The sequence below is a fragment of the Leptonychotes weddellii genome, chromosome 2 (genome assembly GCF_054177405.1).
Source record: "Leptonychotes weddellii isolate Sample4059 chromosome 2, ASM5417740v2, whole genome shotgun sequence".
In the NCBI taxonomy this organism is placed as follows: Eukaryota; Metazoa; Chordata; class Mammalia; order Carnivora; family Phocidae; genus Leptonychotes; species Leptonychotes weddellii.
The window spans coordinates 29,394,364-29,403,266 of NC_138370.1; positions in this window are offsets into that span (position 1 = coordinate 29,394,364).

Below are 8,903 nucleotides of genomic sequence, written 5' to 3' on the forward strand. Positions count from 1 at the left end.
AAAAAAAAAAAAGTAATCTCTACACCCAATGTGGGGCTTGAACTCACGATCCCGAGATCAAGAGTCATATGCTCCACCAACTGAACGAGCCAGGCGCCCCTCATCTTGCTTTTTTTTTTTTTTTTTTAAAGATTTTATTTATTTATTTGACAGAAAGACACAGCGAGAGAGGGAACACAAACGGGGAGCGGGAGAGGGAGAAGCAGACTCCCCGCCGAGCAGGGAGCCCAATGCGGGGCTCGATCCCGGGACTCCAGGATCATGACCCGAGCCGAAGGCAGTCGCCTAACCAACTGAGCCACCCAGGCGCCCCCCTCATCTTGCTTTTTAATCTCTTCCCCCATGTCCTGTTCTTTTTATTTTATTCTGACCATCCCTACTCCAGCTTAGGAATCCATATGGATAAATGAATTATATACTGATAAATAATGGGGTTTTGCCTAGGCATAGACCATTCATATGTATATTCATTCATTTATTCACTCAACCTGGAGCTATATATCCATATTAAATGTTTTATAGATGCTTCAATTCTCACTTTTAAAGGAAATAAAGAGAAACAAAAGTAAAAAGATTAGAGAGGAAAAAATGGAACTCATTGCTCACAGATTCCATGTACTTAGAAACACTGAAAGAACCCTCAGATAAACTTGGAATTAGTAAGCGAGTTCAGCAATGTCACTAGATATAAGAGCAATGTGCAAAAATCAATTGTAAACCACTTAGTAAATGACATTTCTAAATGATACCATTTATAATAACATAAAAACTAAAATGTTTAGGAATAAAATCTAACAAAAGATATGCAAGAACTGTTCACTAAAAATTATAAAACATTACTGAGAGATATTCAAGAAAAGATCATTAAACATACCATAGAACATACCATGTTCAGGGACTGGAAAACTCTGTCCTGTACAGAGTCAATTCTCCCAAAATTATCAATAGACTCAATGCAATTCCTATAGAAATCCAGGCAGAGTTGTGCTGTTGGTGGAAACTGAGAAGCTTATTCATAATCTACATGGAAATGGGCCTATGCACAGCAAAAACAATTTTGAAGAAAAGGAACAAGTTTGGATGAGTTGTATTATTAGATATAAAGACTCATTATAGATCTACAATAATTAAATTATTAAAAGATAGACACACAGACCAATAGAACAGATGAGAATTCAGAAATAGACCCAAATATATGCAGTCATCTGGCTTATGATGAAGGTACCCCTGAAACGTGGTGAGAGAGTGATAATGATGATGATGATAAATGATACTAGATTCATTACATGTCCAACTGGAAAAAATAAATTTGATTCCTACCACACGTTATACACAAGAATCAATTCTGGGCAGCCCATAGACAAATGTGAAGAGCAGAACAATAAAGCTTCTAGAAGAATATATATGAATATTTTTGTGACCTTAGGGTATGGAAAGGTTTTATAAACAGAACACAAGAAACCCTTGTCAAAAAGGAGGAAACTTTGTTAAAATTAAGAATTTCCATTCTTCAAAAAACACCATTAAAAGAGTGACAAGTTAATGTTTTTGTGTTACATACATCTGACAAGGGATTTATCTTCAAAATATACAAAGAATTCCGACAATTCAGTAAGAAAGAAAAGAAAAAAAAAAAAAAAGAAAGATGACCCAAGAAAAAAAGAATTTGGTGAATGACCAGTATGGCTAATTCACAGGAGAGGATCTCTAAGTAGCCAATAAACATATGAAAAGGTACTTACAGGAGAGGCTAAAGTGTGCAGCCCAGAGCACCTCCCTTTTTTAAAAAAGATTTATTTATTTTAGAGAGTGGTGGGGGGAGTAACAGAGAGAGTGGGCAACTCAAGCTCAGCATGGAGCCGGATGTGGGATTCCATCCCACAACCCAAGATCAAGACCTGAGCTGAAACCAAGAGTCAGACGCTCATCTGACTGCACCACCCAGGCGCCCCAGCCCAGATCCCTTTTAGGACTAGAGCACTCATTCCCCAGCTCCTGGCAGTATTGCTCTCGGCTTTGTCCCTCTCTGGGCATTGCCTTTGGCAAAAGAGAACTTTTACCCACAGTCATACTCCTTCCCAGGGACAGCCCACATCCAGTGATTGGTCAGTACTGGGTATAAACACCTGGCCCCTTGCCTCAAGGTGGGACAGCTTGGAAGGGTCAGGCCAGCTCCAGAGCTGCCCACAGGATCAGCTGACGCTTACTGCAACGGGATGTCAATCCTGCCGCCTTCATTCTCATCAAGGTGTTCTCTAATAAACTTCCTGTGTATAAATCTCCATCTTGGTCTTTCTCAAGGAACCTGACCTGAGACAGTACTCAGCCTCATTAGTAGTCAGGGAAATGCAAATTCAAACCACCAGGTGGCTAAAATGGCTAAAATTAAGATATTGACAATATTGGTATTGGTGAAGGTGAGAAGCTGTAGCAGTGTAAATTGATACAAGTACTTTGGCAAACTGGCATTATTACTAGAGTTAAAAATACAGATACCCTGTGGCCCATAAATTTCACTCGGGTATATACCCAAATGAAATGTGAGCATATGTTCACCAAAAAGACCTGTATAAGAATATTTATAGCAGCAATATTTGTAATAGTCCCAAACTGGAAATAACACAAATGCTCACCAACAATAAAATGGACAAATGAACTGTGGTATATTTATGCAATGCAATTTAAAAAGAACAAATTACTATGATATCAGATGAACCTAGATATCAAAGAAAAAAGCCAAACAGACACAAAAGAGTATGTGCTGGATGGTTCCATTTATTTGAGCTTCAAAGACTGGCTGAATTAATTTATGATGTTAGAGGTCAGCATAGTGGTAATTTTTAGGGGGTGTGATAATAACTGGGAGGGGAAACTAGGGTGCTGGGCTGCTGGTAATTTTCATAATTGATTTGGAGACTCACCTTGTAAAAATTCACTGGGTTTCAATGTATATGTGTTATGATTTGATAGAAAAAAATGGAGAGATTGAGTGATAAAGAGAAATTAGCTACCAAGCCACAGAAAGACACAAAAGAAACTTAAATATATACTGCTAAAGGAAAGAAGCCAATCTGAAAAGGCTATGCACTGTAGGATTCCAACTCTATGACATTCTGGAAGAGGCAAAACTGGAGACGGTAAATAAATCGGTGGTTGCCAGGGGTTGGGGTGGGAGGAGGGATGAAGAGAGGGAGCACAGAAGATTTTGAGGGCAGTGAGACATTGTGTGTGACAGAGCAATGGTGGATACATGTCATTATACATTTGTTAAAACCCAAGGATCTAGAATACCAAGAGTGAAGATAATCATCATAGGGAAAATCGGGTGTGGTGGATGAAAGTGTATCAGGGAACTCTGTACTGTCTGCTCAACTTTTCTGTTAACCCCAAACTGGTCAAAATATAGCCTATTAAAAAAAAAAAAAAAAAAGAGTGAGGAGCCCAGAGAAGTAAAGTAATGCTCCAGTTTCCGCTCATAAGAAATGGTGGAATTTGGAGGTGAATCCAATCTGCCTCATTTCTATGCTCTGTGTTCTTGCTGCCAGTCACTATTCTGGGTGCTCACTCAGCTCTGCTTTCCCTAGGGAAGGTATCTGTATTCTGAATCTTCTCTTTTAATATTATGATTCTGCACCCAATTCCAGTGTGTGGGGAAAAGAAATTCTCAGACACCAGCTGGAGGGTCCTACAATTTAACTTAATTCTGACACTGTCTATCAGGGGTAGCATCCCAACCCACAGTCCTACAAGACTGCCCTTCTCCTCCTGCATTCCCCTTCAGATGCCAATGGCAGGTCCAGAACTCAGAGAAAGGGTTTTACCCTTATTATAAAAGGATATAACTCAGGAATAGCCAGATGGAAAAGACGGAAGAGCAAGGTATGGGGAAAGGGTCATGCAACTTCTGTGCCTTCCCTGGGCTGGCCACTCTCCCATGTCCAGCTGTTCACAGCTCAAAAATTCTCTGAACACTGTTCTTTTGAGTTTTTATAGAGGCTTCATCACTAGGCTGATTGATTCAATCATTGGCCATTGGTGTTTGAACTCGACCTCCAGGTGTACGTGGGCGGGAATGAGACTGAAGGTTCCAACCCTCTCATCACATGAGTGGCTCCTTTGGCTACCAGCACTATTCTTAGGTGACGTGGGGCTTTCCAAAAATGACTTCATTAATATAACAAAAGACATTTTCCACCTCTCATCACTCATCACAATTCCCTGGGGTTTAAGAACTCTGTGCCAGGGACAGAGAAGACATCAAATATATAATTCCTATGGTAAGTCACAACATCATACATATTTATCCTCAAAATGTTGAAAAGTTAGAAAGTAAGGATAATAGAGTATCGATGCAAAGAAATAACAGTTGAAGATTGTGCCCCTTCAGGGGATGTTCATTTGAGCCCAAAAGAATGAGGCGGAAGGAACAGGACATACCCTGAAACAGGGAGGGAGCTCCCTCCATCCCCCAGCCCTCCTACTGTCCTCGGCCATTACTGCTCACTGACCTACACCTTTTCAGATATTTAAATGATCTCTACATACCAGCCTCCCTCCTTCCCTTGCCATCATAGCAAAAGTGTCTACCGTTTGAAGGGAGGAAAGAAAGGAGGCAGTCAGGGTAAGGGGTAGGTACAAGCTAATTTTTGGCCCCAGAATCACACCTTTTGAGGTGGTAGTTATTTGGGATTGATCCCTGCTCATAGGAAAGAGATTGCACTCGTTTCTCAATTTTGAAATACACTCAATCGATCGTCAGCCAGGATGTAAACTATATGACATGGTACCTGGCATACAAAGAACCCTCAATAAATATCAAATTTCCTTTTCTCACAAGGGTGCGGCTCTGTTTGAGGCTCCCATGGAGGGAATACAAAGAAATACAAGGCACCGACCCAGTCTTGAAAGAGCTTAGTGATGTAACAACATTCAGCTTGAATCCAACCCACGAGAATGAAGAAAAAGGCACCCAGATCCCTCTCCACTGAACCACAGCCTCTTTGAAAGGTAGAAGTCAGAGGCATCAGTATCGGCTTGCTAAGCCTTCTGCCCCTCTCTTCCCACTCACCAAGTTTAATCCGTTTAATTATTTCTTCATGTGTGCTCTAGAGAGCCTGTTATTTTTATGGGTCTGTGTCCATTAATTTTTCTTCCCCAACCTTTCCTCTTTCAGCACAACCAGAGCCGTGCAGACAGAGAGCTAGAGTCAGGCTCCAGTGAACAGAGATTACATAGATATAGAGAGAGACGAGAGGAAGCAAGCAAATGCGGTTACCTCTGAGGCTGCAGAGAAGCTGTTAAGTGCTGGAGATTTAAAGCTTCATTCGCCTCTGTGCTAACTTCAAGCTGTTCTAAGCCCAGTCTCCCAGACGGCCAAACTCAGACCAGCTGCGAGAGAAAGGATATTACTCCCTCCGGAGCCTTGGGTCTGATTTAGAGGGTGCTTAGAGGAGGCAGGCGGGAAGGAAGGAGTAGAACAATCAGAGTTTTATTTCTGGGGAAACTTTCTCTGCTGAAGAGGAGGTGAAGGACAGAAAGAAAGCGCTCATCCGTCATTTGTCCCGGACACAATGGAGATGAGAAGTGGGGCCTCAATGAGGGCAGGCGACTCTCCGGTTGTTAAGGAAGAACTCCTCACCTACAAGAGGGATTAAACAGCAGCAAGATTGTCAGAAGATAGGGTAGAATACCTGTCTTTGTAAGATTCAGAGAGTCACCCGTCCAGGAGCAAGAGGTGGGACCCAATGACCTCAGAAAGTTTTGTTCGTCTCAGGAGCAAGGCAATTAGGTTTCCAAATAAGACAGGACTGGTGGAGTGGAGTAAGGATGCCAGGCTGCAGGGCTGGGGGTACTTACCTGCTTCACTCCCCCACTGGAGCAAGCAGAGATAACTCCGAGGATCCTGTAGTAGAAAAAAGCCTGAATCTGAGAAAGGAAAGGAACAGCAGAGAAGGAGTAGGTGGGCAGGCGTGTAGCAGCTGAGGAGGAGTAAGGATAAAGAGAACTTCCCCATCTGTTGGGAAACCCAGAGAATTTCAGAAATCAAATCGAGGAACCTTTCATGCAAGTGCAACTGAGGCTGAACTTGGGCTTGACAATGAATTCCAAGGGCATGCTTTGGGACTCTGAGGGGCAACGGTGGACAGATTCATCCCCGAATCAGGTGCAGAAGCTTTATATAATGAGGGGTTCTCTGGGATAGCTGTGGCCAGTGAGCACTCAGGCTTAAGAATCTACAGGTAGAGAGGTTCTTTTGTTTTGTTTTGTTTTGTTTTGTTTTCCTCTTCCAAAGGTGTGTGTTTGGATAAAAGAGAAAATACTACATTTTCCTCAAAGAAATGTCCGGCTTACAGATCAACATGGAGCTTCCCTCCTGAAATGAAACTACTACAAGGAAGCAACTGGGCATGCACCCAGTAACCTTTGGAGTTACGGGCATGCCTCACATCCTGAAGCCATACTGCCGGCCTGCGTGTAGCCTGGGAATTTCTGGGGAAGGCCCCCTCTTGGCAACAAGGTTGAAGCTTGTTTTTAGGGTTCTCCTTTGTGGAAAACCCCTCTAGCCACCTACTTTGTTCTCCTTTCTTCTAGGACTTCTCTATCAGTATTTTGCCTTCCTAACTAAGGGATGGTTGAATCAATGAAAAAAACATTTATTGAACCCACCGTTTGTCCAGCAAGCATGAACAATCCATTCATATGACCCCTTATGCCTTGACTGCCAGAAAAACAAAGGCCAAATTTGTTGCTAAAATATCAGAAGCAGAACATTCTGTTCTGGAAACCATCAATTCCTTCTGATTCCTTCAGATGAAGACCATTTAAACTGATGATAAACTGTATCCTTCTTTAGAGGTACCTTGAGTCATATCAAAAGTAGGTTGAGTACAAGATTAAATCAATTACATATTAATTTTCATGCTCTGGACAATGCTCTGCCAGTGGGTGGGGCCAACAAAGAACACGCTCCCTGCATCATCCCTTCAATACACACATGTCGGAAGACAAGATGCACAAAGATGATGTATCTCAAGGTGGTTTGACCCTATGTGGTCAGAGTTGGAATCAAATGAAAGATAGTTCAGACTTTGTTCTTCTACCAATCCTTCCAGTCAGAACTTATCCTTGGGCCTAGCCAGATTTTCCTGCTGCAAGTTAGGGTTTCTCTTCTCTTAGTTGTCCGACAAAGGGGGAAGCTGCACTCCAGAGAGGAAAGGTGATCTGCCCAAGGTCACAGAGGAAGTCACTGTATATAAAAAGTACCAGAGAACCCATGCGATTGCTAGGATTTTAGAGAAGGGAGAGAGCCCTTTGCACAGAAGAGAATATGGCACCCACAATTCCAGTCGAGGTTCTTTCAAGGCTCCCAAGGAATCTAACAGCAGAATCAAGGAGAGCATTTTTTTTTTTTTTGAGAAGGGAAGGTCTTCCTGGAACCCGTCAAGTTGCTTGATGATGTAAGGCCACCTGAGTGGTTAGGCTGCAGTGCCCAGTGCTTTGTTTTCCATGAGAATGAAGGTTTCTGGGGCTTCACCCGTAGGAGAGCAATGTGAGAGGAAGTGTCGGTGGAGAAGGAGTGAATTTGGAGAGAGGCATTTTATACAGAAAGCAAGAGGTCCACTTGAGACAGAAGAATAGTTCAGGGAGGGAAGAAAGGGGCAAGATGCTTAAATATCCAAGGCTAGTAAATGGGAGCAGAGGGACATGAACTTTCCTCTTGATGCCTCTCTGGGTGTAGAGTGAACTCTTTCTGGAAAGCTTAGTTCCTCTCAGCTAAGACAATGATTGCATAACCTTTCATTTTCAGCCAACTAATGGGCTGCATTAATAGCTTTTTTTATTAGCTTTTTATGAGAGGATGATAGAGTCCTGGATCTTTAGTAGTTAGTCAAATTGTCAAGTTGCCCATAAACTAAGACAGATTAGAAGTGAGCATCCTCTCTCCTGAAGGAGTCAAACATGCCTAGTGATGATTTTTTCTGAGTGCTCAGACAGGAAGGAGGGTGACTGAAGATACAGTGGAGGTGAGAAGATTATCCCCTAGAGCTTACGCACTTTTTAATTCAACAGCCCCAGGGATGGAAGAATTATTCAATTCTGGACTCAGTAGCAAGAAGCCAAACGCAAAAGCCAGGAGTTACGATTTAATGAAACTTAATTAAGTATCATTTCCATTTGAGGAAGATTTTCTGGTCATTAATCTGCAATCTTCCTATTGCAACAGTTTCCTCGCTGGGAGAAGGGGAGAAAATTTCTTCTTCCTTTTGAAGGAATGGAGGAAAGGATTTCAGGAATTTAATGCCCAGATTTCCCTTCTATGAGGGTATCTTAGAAGCCCCATGAATTCAGGTTAGAGTAGGGCTGGGATTTAGAGTTTAGTCAGAAGTGATATGCTGCTTTGGGTTGGTGGTTTCTAAATGAATTATATAATGTAAGAGCTAACAGACCTTAGAGATCAATTAACCTAAGTGCTTCATTCTACAGATGAGAGTCAGAGAGGAAAATGCACCTGCCCACCCGCAGAACAGAGCTGCCGATATCCACTGAAACCCTGGGTCTGCTGATTCCCATTCCCTTCTTATCTTGGAACTTCCATGTTAAGAAAAGCCATACTCCTGGGCTGGGTGGCCCTACCAGGGAGGCACAGTTTCTTTCTTCTTTGGTAGTCCCCTCCTTCCATCCATCCCCTTTATTTCTAGATCCTACTTATTCTCCTAAACTATCATCCATGCCAGATAGCAAGGCTTGAGTAGGGTATTTTGCATCCTTAGCAATGCACAAAGAAGGACAAGACCCATCTATGGCTGGGATGCCTAGTCTTTCCCAACGCTTGCTGCAACGGCTTATCTTGAGTTAGAAAATGCTGGACACTCACAAGGGCTAAATCTTGCTCCTACTCGTTC